General features: G+C 37.9%; 1 pseudogene; it reads left to right on the forward strand.

Moving 5' to 3' along the window:
• The first annotated feature begins 1283 nt into the window (after positions 1–1283).
• Positions 1284–2383, forward strand: LOC104676474 (annotated as a pseudogene).
• Positions 2384–15409: the final 13026 nt, after the last annotated feature.

A 15409-nucleotide genomic window follows, 5' to 3' on the forward strand; every position in this document is an offset into this window, starting at 1 on the left:
TCTCTCTCTCTCTTTCTTTCTTTCTTTCTTTCTTTCTTTCTTTCTTTCTTTCTTTCTTTCTTTCTTTCTTTCTTTCTTTCTTTCTTTCTTTCTTTTATGTCTTCAGTGTCCCTTTCAGTGATTTGAAGTTAAAACCAAGTACTGTGAGCCCTCACCTGATTTGTTAGTCCTTATGAAATGTTTTTTCTCATAGGTGGTTGTTAACTTCGTGTCCTTGCTCGGGGGTAGGCACGTAAGACAATGAGTGGAGCTTTCTATTCTGCCATTTTGCTCTGCCTTCCCTCTAGGGAGGCTTGCATTTGGGGCCCTCACCCTGTGCAAAGTCTCCATGGGTGTCCTGCTCACAGGAGGATGGGCAGCATCTCCAACCTCCAAACTAATAATTGTGATGGAGAAATCATTAGAATTTTGTTGGAGGTGTGTTCCCGCTTATGGATATATTTTGTAGTCTCCTCATTCTTTGTTTTACAAGCGCTTTCCTATAAACTATCTTTTCATTGTTTTTGGACTTTTTAGTTTAAATATATAATTTTAATTTCACTATGTTTAGTCACCACATTGAAGATTGTGAAGTAAAATCAATAGATTTTTGGTTGGATGTTTGTGCCTACTAATGAAAAGAACTATAAAAAGTCTCTGAAGACTTGTCATTCTTTCTAGATATCACAAACTCTTTTCTATAAACTATGCTTTCTTTTTGATATTTCTGCTTAGAAATACAATTTTAACTTCACTCACCATGGAATCCATCATCCTTTAAGAGATAAGTAATTCTGATGTGGCTCATTTCTTTAACCAAAAAAAAAAAAAAAAAAAAAGATATTTTGTGCTGTTGATTCAAACATTCCTTTACTTTCCCATCATATCGCATCATGACATGTAACTGACGTGCACATTATTAGTTCGTAAACATTTTTAGAGCATTTTTAAGTGGAATATGGACAAAGCATATATTTTCTCTACAATCACTATTGGAATATAGGAATCAGATTTCTGTTCAGATAATGACCACATCCTATGAAAATAATACATTTACTTATTATTTCAAAACCTTTTATTGTTTTTATGACAATTTAATACAAAAATTGTCATTTCTGAATTATTATTAAGCCTGAAAAGAAATCTCCATATCCTGGGACAGTGATTTAGCAGTTGAAAGGCCAAAAGAATCACTGCAAAAAAAAAAAAAAAAAAAACATAGAAAGAACACAATACAAAAGTATATATTGAGAACGTTGGTGTGAAGGGAGACAGTGTAGAGGCCACACAAGGTACTCGCCACGATGAGCAGCACCTTAGCTAAGATCACGGAGATAGAAGCCGAGATGACTCCGACTCAAAAGAACAAGGCCACAGCACACCACCTAGGGCTGCTTAAGGCTCGTCTCGCTAAGCTTAGTCGAGAACTCATTACTGCAAAGGGTGCTGGTGGTGGAGGTCCAGGAGAAGGTTTTGATGTGGCCAAGACAGGTGATGCTTGAACTGGATTTGTTGGTTTTCCATCTGTGGGGAAGTCGACACTGCTTAGTAACCTGGCAGGGGTATATTCTGAAGTAGCAGCCTATGAATTCACTACTCTGACCACTGTGCCTGGTGTCATCAGACACAAAGGTGCCAAGATCCAGCTCCTGGATCTCCCAGGTATCATTAAAGGTGCCAAGGATGGGAAAGGTAGAGGTCAAATCATTGCAGTGGCCCAAACCTGTAACTTGATCCTGATTGTTCTGGATGTCCTGAAACCTTTGGGACATAAGAAGATAAATGAAAATGAGCTGGAAGGCTTTGGCATTCGCTTGAACAGCAACCCCCCCAACATTGGCTTTAAGAAGAAAGACAAGGGAGGCATTAATCTCACAGCCACTTGCCCCCAGAGTGAGCTGGATGCTGAAACTGTGAAGAGCATTCTGGCCAAATACAAGATTCATAATGCCGATGTGACTCTACGTAGTGATGCTACAGCTGATGACCTCATTGATGTGGTGGAAGGAAACAGAGTTTATATCCCCTGTATCTATGTGTTAAATAAGATTGACTGAATCTCTATTGAGGAATTGTATATCATCTATAAGGTTCCTCACTGTGTACCCATCTCTGCCCATCACCGCTGGAATTTTAATGACCTATTGGAAAAGATCTGGGACTATCTGAAACTAGTGAGAATTTACACCAAACTCAAAGGCCAATTACCAGATTACCCATCCCCACTGGTGCTTTCTTACTCCAGGACCACAGTGGAGGATTTCTGCATGAAGATTCACAAAAATCTTACAAAGAATTTAAATATGCTCTGGTCTGGGGTCTCTCTGTGAAACACAATCCTGAGAAAGTGGGTAAAGACCATATGTTGGAGGACAAGGATGTCATTCAAATTGTGAAGAAGTGAAACCTTTCCCATCTACCAGGCAAACCACAACAGCCTTCCCCATGATCAAGCACCCTACCCCAGTTCTTTCTGGTTTTGGCAGTCGCTGGATCAGGATCCAGGGGAGGGAGATGGAGGCACCCAAACTGGAATTTCATTTATCTTACCTTGGTGTCACCTTGTATGTAGAACTGAATAAAAGACCTGGTAGGCTGACCAACTACATCCAAAAAAAAAAAAAAAAAAAAAAGGGACATCAGAGAACAGTGAAAGAAATGAGCACGAAGTGATCTGAAATTCCATAGTGAAAAGAATTCTATCTAATTGAACTGATACTCACCTGACGTATTGTCCTCTATCATATCTTCCAAGTTTGCATGTGGACACAGCTCTGACTTGGCACATGCAGAGGAACACTCCTAAGAGAGGAGAATCTGGCTGAGCCTTCGGAGTTGCACAGAACAACCTTTGCACTTAGCCCATGTTTTCCATGGGACATTGGCTGTTGTTTGATTATACATGGAGTCTATGGATACTAGGCTACAAAAGCAGAAATTCCCATACTCAGGGCTCAAGGAGTTTTTGTTGTTGTTGTTTTTGTTGTTTTGTCCATAATTCTGGTCAGGCCATTCTTACAACATACATAAATCATGGATGTTGTTGTCCATCTCCACAGCTCCCCTGTTGATGTTTGCTCTACTGGGCCTTCTGGTTAGCATGTCACTGCATGATAGATATTTCCAAACCTAGACACTTTGTCTTTTCGGGACTATATTAGTTTTGCTGGGATTGAGTCACAGGACCTTGGGTCTCTTTGCAAAGAAACTCCAATAGACACTGGATAATTGCAGACTGATATGGTTTGGATACTTTTCCCTTTCACGTCTCATATTAAAATGTGATAACCAGTGTTGAAGATAGCGCTTAGTGGGAGGTGTTTGGGTCATGGGGGCAGATCTCTCAGGAATGGCTTGGTGCCTTCTCCAAGGTAACAAGCTCACCTGGCAGCTGGTTGTTTAAAGAACTTAGCAACTCCCTGACTCTCTCTCTCTCTCTCTTGCTCCCTCTCATCATGTGATAAGCTGGCTCCCCTTTTGCCTTTAGCCATGATTGTAAATTGCCTGAGGCACTCACCAGAAGCAGATGCCTGCACTATGATTCATGTACAGCCCACAGAACCATAAGCCAAATAAATCTCTTTACTTGATAAATTAACCAGCCTCAGATATTACTTTATAGTAACACAAGCGGACTAACACACAGACCTAAAATTCTTCTTGATGAACTACATACCTTTGAAACTTGCAGTCTGCAGGCTCCACCTAGGAATAGTGGTTCCTTCAACTCTGTGATTCTTCACAAGAAACACATCTGGCCTCTTTTCCGGGTTCATATCATCAATTCCCAATACTCACCACTCTCCATAACTCCACCAAATATAAGGCAAATAGCTGGTTATTGGACTATACTTGACTTTACAAATTGGGGAGAATGCAGGACACAAAGGAAGGTACAATTCTATTATTTGATGTGAATGATAAAATATTGACACCAACATACTGTGAGAAGCTATGCATGTAAAGGAAATACTGTAACAACCAATTTAAAAATCACTATAAAAAGAAATACAAGAATAATTTTAAAAGCTATAAGTAAAATGAAAATGAAATTGCAAAAACATTTGAGTCACCTCCAGGAAGGCAGGGAAACAAAACAGAGAAGCAAAAACATAAAGCAAAAAATACAGAGTTCAGACTTAAGCCTTAACATACCAATAATTACATTAAACACGCATATTATGAAATCTGAAAATAGTGATGAGTGAATCAATAAGAAATTTTCCAACACTATGTTGTCTGACACACCAAACATAACAGTATATAAAACAATTTGAATATTTGGAAATAATACCTCGCAAATATTTTTTAAAAAGAGGTAGCATCAGATAAAGTATTAACATCAGATAAAGTAGACTACAGGGCCAAAGAAAGTTACCAGGGACTGAAAGGTATTTACATAATGAAAAAACAAAAGTCATTCCAAAAGAAGACAAAGTCATTCTAAATGTGTATGCACCAAGCAATAAAGTGACATAGTGCAATGCATGTGGCAAAAACTAAAAGAACATTTACCCTTGGAGACTTCAGTACCCCTTCTTAACTTCTGAGAGAACAAATAGAAAACAGGCGAGGATACAGAAGAACCCAACAATATCATCAACCCACAGAACCTGACTGACGTTTATTGAATATTCCAATCCGTAATAGAGGAAGTTCACATTTTTTGTTCCAGCTGCCCACAGAACATATTCCGTAACAGGATATATTCTGCCCACATAACACCTCAATACAGTTAAAATAATTAAAATAATTGTAAATACAATGTCTGATTACAGAGGAATCAAAGTAGAAATCAATATTGAAAACAACATAAACTGATAATTTCCAAACATACAGAAACTAAACAACATAGCTCTTTCCAAAGAACCAGTCTTTGCTATGCGTGGTGTTCACTATGACTTTTCTGTTAGCAGTTTCATTGTTGATTGCTGCTGTAATATTTCTTATTTTCTTCTTCTTCTTCTTCTTCTTTTTTTTTTTTTTTTTTTTTTTTTTTTTTTGAGACTGTATGTCTCTCTGTCACTCACCCAGGCTGGAGTGCAGTGGCTCGATCTCGGCTCAGGGCAGCCTCCATTTCCTGGGCTTAAGCGATTCTCCAGCCTCAGCTTCCTGAGTATCTGGAATTACAGGCGTGAGCCACCAATTCCCCGTTAATTTTTTGTAGTATTTTTTGTAAAGATGGGAGTCTCGTCATGTTGCCCAACTGGTCTCGAGTTCCTGAGCTCAAAGCAATCCACCGGCCTCGGCTCCCACAAAGTGCTGGGATGACAGGCGTGAGGAACGGTGCCTGGCCTGTTTTCATGCTTTTAATCTTTAGATTTAAATTGTTCTTCTTTATGTAGTTTCATAAGGTGGAAGCTGAAACAATTTATTTTATACCTTCAGTTTTTACACACACGTATGCATGTGTTTATATATGTGCATACACGTGCATATATATATGCATGTACACATGCATTATGTGCTTTTAATGTAAGTGGCTGCTCTTATGTCCATTTTTTGTACTTAATACATGTGTTACTTTTTATTGCTAGAAAACAAATACCACATATTTGTCAGCTTACGGCTACACTCTTTTATGATCTCACAGTTTCTGAGTCAGGATCTGCACATGGCCTCATTGTTTCTCTCCACAGGGCTTCGCAGGACTATATTAAAGGCAGACTGGGCTGTGTTCTCACATGAAACTCATCTGAGAACACATGCACTTCAAAGTTCTTTCAGGTTGTTGCAGAACTCATTTTCTTGCATCTCTATGACTTAGGGTTCAATTTCTTTTCTTTTTCTCTTTATTTCTTCTAAAAAAAAAAAAAAAAAAAAAAAAACACGTGATACAAGTGCAGAACGTGCAGATTTGTTACATGGGTATAAGTGTGCCATGGTGGTTTCTGCACCTATTGACCCATCCTCTAAGTTCCCTCCCCTCACCTCCACCCTGCAACAAGCCCTGGTGTGTGTTGTTCCCCTCTCTGTGTCCATATGTTCTCATTGTTCAACTCCCTCTTGTGAGTGAGAACATGCAGTGTTTGGTTTTCTGTTCCTGTGTTAGTCTGCTGAGGGTGATGACTTCCAGCTTCATCTATGTCCCTGCAAAGGACATAATCTCATTCCTTCTTATGACTGCATAGTATTCTATGGTATATATGTACTACATTTTCTTTATTCAGCCAATCATTGATGAGCGTTTGGGTTGGTTCCACGTGTGGCTCTTGGATGAAGTCTGCTCTCAACTGCTAGAGCTTGTGAATAATTTCCTGCCATGTGATGCTGACACAGGCAATGCACACATGGCTGTTTGTTTGTTCAAGGTCAGTAAGTGTCTTTCTCCAGTCTGCAAAGGCTTATATAATACTATACAACACTGGGAAGACATCTCACCACTTTGACTGTACAACGTTGGTTAGAAGCAAGTCATAGGTCCTGCCTACTCTCTGTGGGAGTGGATTGTATGGTAGTGTGATTCATCGGGGCGAGGGCCACCCTAGGGTGTTGTGGCTTCTTCAGCTTCCTCAAGTATGAGAGTACAAATACTGAGCGTGAAATCTGTCCTATGTGTGCTGACATTGACTAGGCCTGAGACCTAATGGAAAGCCTGCAAAACATACTTTCTTTATAAGAGATATTTTAGTCTGACCTACCTTCAGTTGGTATAGTATAATATTTGCAAAATATCTTAATATTTGTTTATACTAACATGTCTTCAAGATTCCCTAAAGATTCCTTTGAGATTCATAAATATCGTAAGCTAATTCTCTCAAAATATATTCAAAATGTCATATTTAATCATGGGAAAACAGATTATTAGGGAGTCTATAAAACAAGATTTGGCGCAATAATGACAATAGTCCACTGTGGCTGTCTAATGTTAGGCTAGGTGAGACCATTTGCATGAGCAATAGAACAGGTACTGGATGCTATGTACAGCTGTGAGCACCACTGGCCTGCTGCCTCCAGAAACATGGGCAGTGCCAGCGTTATTGCCACAGGTCTCAAATTATAATAAATATATGCTTTTTATTGTTTGTTAATTTAAACTTGTATTACTTCTACCATTACATAACACCATAATTGATATTCCCTGTCCTGCATAAAAAACTTTAGCACACTCTGTTAAATGTATGTTTAAGGCATATTGTTCTATATATTAATTACTGGAATACGACAATCATATGTAGTATCAAGCATTACAAACTCTGACATGATCACCATCATTCCTTCAATTGTTGTATTATTTTCCTTCATTTTCAACACAGGTGTGATCATGTCACACACATTTGCTGGCTTCTCAATGTGAACTTCTTCCAATATAATAACAAAGTTGAAATTCCCATATTATAATTTAAAATTTTCAAAAAGTTCGCTTTCAGTTCTGATGCAGTAGGTCTTAGCTGAGAAACAAAAACAAGTGCAGAAAAAGCAGAATAGAATAAATAATAACTTAAAAGCATCATGATTTTGATGACATAGGAGTGCTATAGAAGAAATGAAGAACAGATTACCTAAAATTCTATAGAAGAAATACATTTTTGCATTTGAGCTGATACTATTCTATCATTGTGTTCTTTAGTGAAATTTCTCAAATGTGAGTGTAGGGGCGACTTGGCCCAGGCAGAGGGATTCTCCTGGGGAAGATAATCCACCTGAGTTTGGCAGTTGCTTAGCGCTGCCTTAACAGAAAGGACAAGAGCTGAGTCCTTGACACCAGGCTGGATTTCTTGTGATATTTGCTGAGGTCTGGGTTAGATCTGGCTGGCAGCTGGATCTAAATGGTAGAGTGAAACCTCCCACCCACATCTCATGGACTTCCCTTAAAAAGCAGCGCTGATTATCCTTTGTGCAGGTCTGAGATATGGGCCTTGAGCTCCTGTCACTGCATCTCCTGCTGATCTCCACGGTCCCATCTCAACCCTGGTTACTATCTTAATTATTTTGATGTAAGGTGTCTTCTGAATTATCATTTTTTTTCCTTATTTCATCCTCAGATATATGAGATGGGAAAAATCAGCTTTTGGAAGCTTACCTATTTCCTGCTGTGTTGACTTGAAGATGTGACAAGACCTAAGGTGTTTTTGCACAGGAACTTCCTTAACCCTTGAGTCACTAAAGTCCTAGATAGAGCCTTGTGTGATACACAAGTTTCCCATAAGCTTGCAGTGACATCAGGGCACAGCCCTGAAGGCCAGGCAGGAGTCTATTCAACATTGCGATTCTTTCCAAGAAATACTTACCAATTTCCATCTGGGTTGGTAGCTCAACCTCAACCCTACCAGCACAGAGACCCCAACACAATGGGAAACGGAGCTGGGTTTGCACCAAAAGTTGACCTTTGCCATGTGTTCTTCATGCTCATCTACATTGCCACAGTCCCAAATCCTAACATTCTTCTTTTTTATTAGGCAAATATATTATCTTATATTTTTCAAAATTCTGTTGAATATGCCATACAAATGCATGCCTTCTAATTCTTCCAGGCTTGGTTGACTATTTTCAAAATTCCGAAATCTCTCTTTTTATTTCAACCTGCCATTCTGGGGAGTGATCAAAGACATTGAACACATGACTTCTGTTTTTAAGTAGATTTAACAAAATCTATCTAGTAGCCATAAACTAAGAATGTGAGCAGTTTTATTTGTGTACTCCCTGGCACAATTATATAAAATGTTGTTTCTGTCCCTTTACTGGAGATACATGCTAAGAAAAAGTGTTAAGTGTGAAGTGGAGACAGAGAGAGGAAGTCTATATATCACTAAACCAATCCAGCCACATGTGTACCAGTAACTATTCAAAAAAAAATCAGATACAAAAGGCACATTAGTTTTGGGTTACCATGAACCAGCCTTATTTATAAAGCAGTGACACTGACTAGATCTATTTGACAAAAAATTGTAGGGATGACAGGAAGGATTAGCATGAACTTTCATTTAGCTTTCTCCGCTGCCATGTGTGATTATTCAGAGGGCACTTGGACTCCCTTCACTCTCATGTAAGTTCTGCCAGGCCAAGGCTGTTGCAGCTGATAGGGTTGGTGTAGCCCAGGTTCTCACAGTCCAGAGCAATTTGCTGCAGCCCATCCCCTGAGTCCTCCATCATCTTGCTCTATAATGCCTGCTCCCCAGACAAACAACATATGTGGGTGGCTGGGGTGGATGGCTGCGGCCACCCAACAGGAAGGTTTCTGTTCAGAACTATACCATTGTGGTAGGAACTTTTGTATCTTGTTGGCGGTAATAAACTCCAACATCCTGAGCCTCCACCCTGCTGATTTTCAGTGCAAAAATCTGTGCCTAACTTACTACCACTGAATCTGTCTGGGACCCTAGAAAAGTGGTTGGAAACTTCATAGATCAGGAGCTGTGGAGGCTGACCTGGCTTCTGCAGGTGCCAATTCAAATAGATGTTTCCATTACTACGTAGGAGGCCCTGACTAGACCCGCAGGAGATGGAGGCCGGCTCTCCAGGAGTAGTGGCCAGGGTATATTGGTCATTGCAATATTCCAACTGGATCCTAAAATAATTAGGAGACGTGCAAGGTTACATGTAATTATTAGGAGACATTTTAATTATTTCTCTTCAGTTACTTTTTCTCATGCTTAATCATTATTTTTGTGAGTGAAAATTTTGGTTCATATCCCAAAATCATCCAATTTCAAAAATAACCAAGATTTATGGAGCACGCAGGAGTCTATAGAATTCTTTCACATCATCCCTTTCTTTCCGTGTTAGAGCCTTCCCCAGAGCAAGGAAAGGTCCTTGCTCTTTCTGAAATCTTCCTCATTCTCACAAATCTAAACATTACATGCCCCATCCTAGAGGACAAGACGTGCACATCTAACACGGGGACAGGACACACATGAGAGGCACTGGGGCCCCCAGAGCTCACCCTCCCACCCTATTCTCCTCTCTCATCTCCTTCTGTCCTTACCAGGGACCCGGAGCATTAGCAGCCCCAGGAGCTGAACAGGGAGCCTCATTGTGAGGTGACCTGAGGAGTCCTGATCAGGTCAAGGCAAGGTAAGAGCTGAGCTTTTATCTCAGACTCACAAAGGAAGGTCCTCCTTAGGGGACAATATGCAAATTTCCTGGTGGGTGCAGTGGGATGGAAAAAGTCAAGGGAAGAGGGGAGTACATCTTGCATGAACAAAGTGACATAAAATATACTCTATGTTTAGAGGGTAACTAATAAAGATAAAGTTGCTGTTGCCCGAGTGACAGAAGTGTCATATTTAAATTTTTTCTTTCATTTTATCTATCAGATTTCTATTGATTTTGTACTTTCTAAAACACATTTTACACATCTAATAAGTTGAGTTTCATCAGTATTTGGCTATTCTTAATTTTTTATGCTTAGGAGTCTGGGTTTTATCTTTTGTCATTTTTATTAATAGAGATAAAACACAGTATAGGGGACAAATCTCTAATGTGCAATTGAATAAAGTTTACGTTTATTTACTGTCCAGATGGAGCTATACAAACTCAAATTATCCTGATGATTCCCTCATGCACCATCTTAGTCAACTGCTCCTTCTATCCCAACTGTGGTAATTGTCATTCTAATATCTGTCACAGTAGTTTTAAGTTGTTCTTGGCTTTAATCTCACATAAATTGAAGGAAAGGATTTTTTGTTTGCTGTTGTTTTTGTGTATTTTCAATATTCTTTCTTGCCCCTTACTATTTTTAAAAACTTTGTTCCTGCTTGTGGACTTCCGCTGCTTTCTGCTGCCATTACCTGAGATTATGAAGGATTTCCTCTTGAATATCTTCCAGGCATATCTGCTATTAATGAGTCCATCTTTATTTACCAAGGAATATTTTTAATTTGCTTTTATTTTTGAAGGATATTTTCACTGGAAATAGAATTCTTGGTTGTCCTTTCTCCCCACCCCTTCATTTAGTTATATCGTTTTACTCTCTTCTAGCCTTTGTTGGTCTTAATGAAAAGTTAACCAAAGGGTTTATTCCTGTTTCTCTGTGTATAGTGAGTCAGTTTTTCACCGGGAATCTTGATGCATACAAAATTTTCTCTGTCTTTCAACATTTTAACTACAATGTGTTTCATTATGAATCTCATAGTGTTTGTCCTGAACAGGTTTCATTGTCTTATTTTTGTATAGATTAATGTCTTATTATTATTTTTGAAAAGATTTTGCAACTTTTCTTTTCAGATTTTTTTTTTTTAGATACTTTCTCTCTGTCTTTAACTTTGTGATTCTCATTACATATTATAGATTGATCTAGAAATCTATGAGGTCTTAAACATTTTTCTTTAAATTTGTTTCTTTCTTTGGATTAATTTTGAGTGTTGTTTTTATTTCACCAGTTTTTCTGCAATCTTAAACTGCTGTCAGATATAGCTAGAGAATTTTAAAATAGGATTATTATACTTTTCATTTCTGGATTTACCATTTGATCCATTGTCATAGCTTCTATTTATCTATGGAAAGTCCCTACTTATTGAGTCATTGTCTTTATATTTGTCTTTTAAAGTCTTGGAACATAGTCTTAAAATAATAATTCGAACATTTATTTAATAACTTTTAAAATCTTTGCTAAAGTCAGTATTTAAAATGAGTCAGTAGCAGGATCCACAGACTGTTTTTATAGTTGACTTATTTTGTTTGCTTCATATAGGTCACACTTTTCTGGTTCTTTGCAGTATTTTTTTTTTAAATTTAAAACTGCACATTATAGACAGACTGCTCTTGAACATCTCTCTGGATTCTATTTCGTTTTTCTGAGCATTATTGAGTTTATTTTTAGTACCTTGCCTGGACTTATATAGAAGAATGTAAATTCCTTTTTGGTATTTGCCTATTAATGTATTTGCTCATTTTTCGTTCTGAACTTCAATATTTAATTTGGATTTCTAAGAGCTGCCGATGTATTTTCATAGCTTGGTAGTAGTCACCAATGATTCGGGCAGAAATTTTGCTCAAGTAACTTGAGCTCATAAATATACATTCTGCGAATTTGTTTGTGTGTGATTTAAGGAACACAGACAAACTGCAGCCAATCTTTATGTCCCTCTTTTCACTTTTCCCTGGGCCCACTTAGATCCCTGTTATTCATGTCTGCAGCTCTTAATTCACCAGAAATGAGTGTAGATATTATTTTAGCAATTCTATGAGTCTGTCATTTCCAGGAATCCTCTATTAACTTTCAGGTGGTGTACCACTTGCCCTAACCAGGGCCATAATCTTGGACTGGCAAAGCCGTGGGCTTTTTCTGTTTATTTCCTGCACAGTCCATCACATTTAGCTGGAAATGCTGAAGCATCTTGCTCTAGAACCCCCTACCCGCAACTGAAGTCTGATCGTAGGCTGCTAGTTTCTGCTGCCGTCCATATATTAGCAAAACTCTAGTTCTGCAATTCATGCTGACTGAAGTGGGGTGGAAAGCAGCAGTCTTAGGCAAAATCCACAGACTTTTCCTGTCCTTACTCACAACACTGGCATTTTTATAAAAAGTACACAGTTCTTATTTTTTTAATGTTTTGTCAATTTTCAGAATGCTGACATATTTTGAACTTTTTTTTTTAGCTTTATACTTATATTTATGTTTGTTGTTTATTTTTGCTGGGAGGATTTAATTAACTCTTTGTGACACCATAAACAGAGATATCTTCATGAAACAAATTTAAATGAACTACACTGAATAGCTACACTGAAAGAGAATGGCGGTATGAACAAACATAAACCATTTCGAAGTTGAGAATTTGAACTCAATACCCTCACTTTTAAAGAGAAAGAAAGCTCTTAACGATATGAAACCCTAATTCCTAGATCATTCATTCTCAGAGGAATGCACTATCAATTTGCAAAACACCTTATGCATATTCTAGAATTGAGCAAATAAGTGAATATACTCTACACAGTGGGAGCCAGGGTGCTCTATAACAGAAAAGAAAAACACAGATAGTGAAAGGTGGAAAATATGATGAATTTTATGAAGTTGTTTAATAAGAATCCATGCTGTTTTCTTAGTTGTTTTTATTTATATATTTTGATTAATTTTGAAATGCTTCTAGGCTTAAAATTTGAATACTATCATAAAGATTATTCCCATATACTCTTTCTTCAACTTCTTCATATGTCAACATCAAGTGTATTGTAGTATAAATATCAAAACTAGAAAATTAACATAGATACAATGCTATTAGTTAAGTAATTTGCAATCCTATTTGGATTTCACTGATTTTCCAGTCATATCCTTTTTATGTCCAGGATAAAATCCTTTATCTCATTAGTTATTTAATTGTTCTGTCCTCAGTATTCCCCAGTTTCTCAGTTTTATTTGTCTTTCATGATCTTGAAACTTTTGAAGTGTACTGGCCAATTACTTTGGAGAATGTACCTCTAACTGGTTTTATCAGATATCTTATATTGATTAAATTCACATCTTTCATTTTTAGAGAAAATATTACAGATGGGATGTATCCTCAATGCATCATATCAGAAGCTATATAATGTCAACATGTTTTTTTGTTGGTAATGATTAGTGAATATAAGCAGAAACACTTTTTGGGAAGGAAGTTTTAAACAAAGCTAAGACAACTGCTTCAATCACTCTTTATATTTGGTTATTTGCTGACTTTTTTTAAAGGAATAATCTATTCCTGTTTTAACCTGTTTTAACTTTTGTTTTTAAGACTTAAACCATTTAAAGTTTACTGCACAATAAAGAATATTGAAGAATTTTTTTTTTTTTTACTTTTTTGAGACAGGGTCTTACTTCATTCCCCAGACTAGAGTGCAGTGGTGTGATCACAGCTCACCACAGCTTCAACCTCTTGAGTTCAAGCAATCCTCCCACCTCAGCCTTCCAACTAGCTGTGACCACGGGTCCAAGCCACCAGGCCTGGCCATACTTTTTATTTTTTGTAGAGGTGTGGTTTTGCTATGCTGCCCAAGATGGTCTTGAACTCCTGGATGGAAGTGATCCTCCTATCTCAGTCTCCCAAAGTGCTGGAATTACAGCCATGAGCCAACAAACCTGGCAATAAATAAACTAGTTCACTTTTAAATGGCAAATATTTCTGCCATCTGCCACTGAAGTGTTGGTAGCCTGGAGATAGCAAAAGAGGCAATTATTAAAACTTGATATTATCTACAAGTGTACAGTTGTTAAAACTCAACAATTTAGATAAATAAATAGAGTTTTCTACCTGTAGAATTTTGCAGACATCAAATGGACAGGTATAGCTTACACTGAGCTACTTCTCCTGAGGAGATTGATGCACCATCTGTGCCATATCAGGATGTATATAGTTCAGACACTATTTCTGGAAATATGAGATTCAGGTCCTTCAGTTAAGGAATGTGTGGTTACATATGCCTGACAATCATTTCTAAAAACAGGTACTTTTCCAAATTTTCCATTTACGATGTAGTTGACTAATGAATGGAATTGTGCCTTTGGATGATTGTGAAAGGTAAAAAAAAATTAGAATAAAATGGAGACTTTGGGATATACCTAGAGAAAATATCAGAGAAGAGCCAATCAGACTTTACAGGATATAATTAATATGACTTCGGCTTTTGGAGAAAAAAGGCTTTAGAAGAAAAATGTTTGATAAAGTCACACATGGCTTATTTTTAAAAATCAGATGTACACAACTTGAAAACTCTTGCCAGGAAAAATAGATGGCTTTTTAAAAAGGTGAAGTGACACTTCAGTTTACCAAATCACTCTCATTAATACATTTTCACTTAGCTCTGTGTGTGTGTGTGTGTGTGTGTGTGTGTGTGTGTGTCCTGTGGCTCTGAGGTCTTGGAAGGGGCTGAGCTTAAAAGAGTTTGTTTTCACAGGAATCCAGCAAATAAGAGAATAAACTATATTGTATAAACTACATCGTTAGCATAGAAGCATATCAAAAAAACTTGAGATTAAGTTGTGAGATACTGCACAAATATTAGATAGAGAAAAGATGTAAAAGATGGAATAAGGATTACATTAAAAAGAGTGACAGCGGCCGGGCGTGGTGGCTTACACCTGTAATCCCAGCACTTTGGGAGGCCGAGGCGGGCGGATCACGACGTCAGGAGATTGAGACCATCCTGGCTAACACATTGAAACCCTGTCTCTACTAAAAACATAAAAAATTAGTCAGGCGTGGCGGCAGGCACCTGTAGTCCCAGCTACTCAGGAGGCTGAGCCAGGAGAATGGCGTGAACCCAGGTGGTGGAGCTTGCAGTGAGCAGAGATTACACAACTGCACCCCAGCCTGGGCGAGAGAGTGAGACTCTGTCTCAAAAAAAAAAAAAGAGCAACAGCTATACGATATTTGAATCTTTCATGGGATAACATTTTGATAATGGATGTTGAGAAGAAAACCATTGGACAGATATGGGTGGGCATGATTAAAGGTCTGAGCATGTTAGCATCGATCAATACCAAATCATTAGGAGTTGAAGAGTTGTTAGCTAGTTG

This window comes from Rhinopithecus roxellana, chromosome 17 (assembly GCF_007565055.1).
Source record: "Rhinopithecus roxellana isolate Shanxi Qingling chromosome 17, ASM756505v1, whole genome shotgun sequence".
Lineage (NCBI taxonomy): Eukaryota > Metazoa > Chordata > Mammalia > Primates > Cercopithecidae > Rhinopithecus > Rhinopithecus roxellana.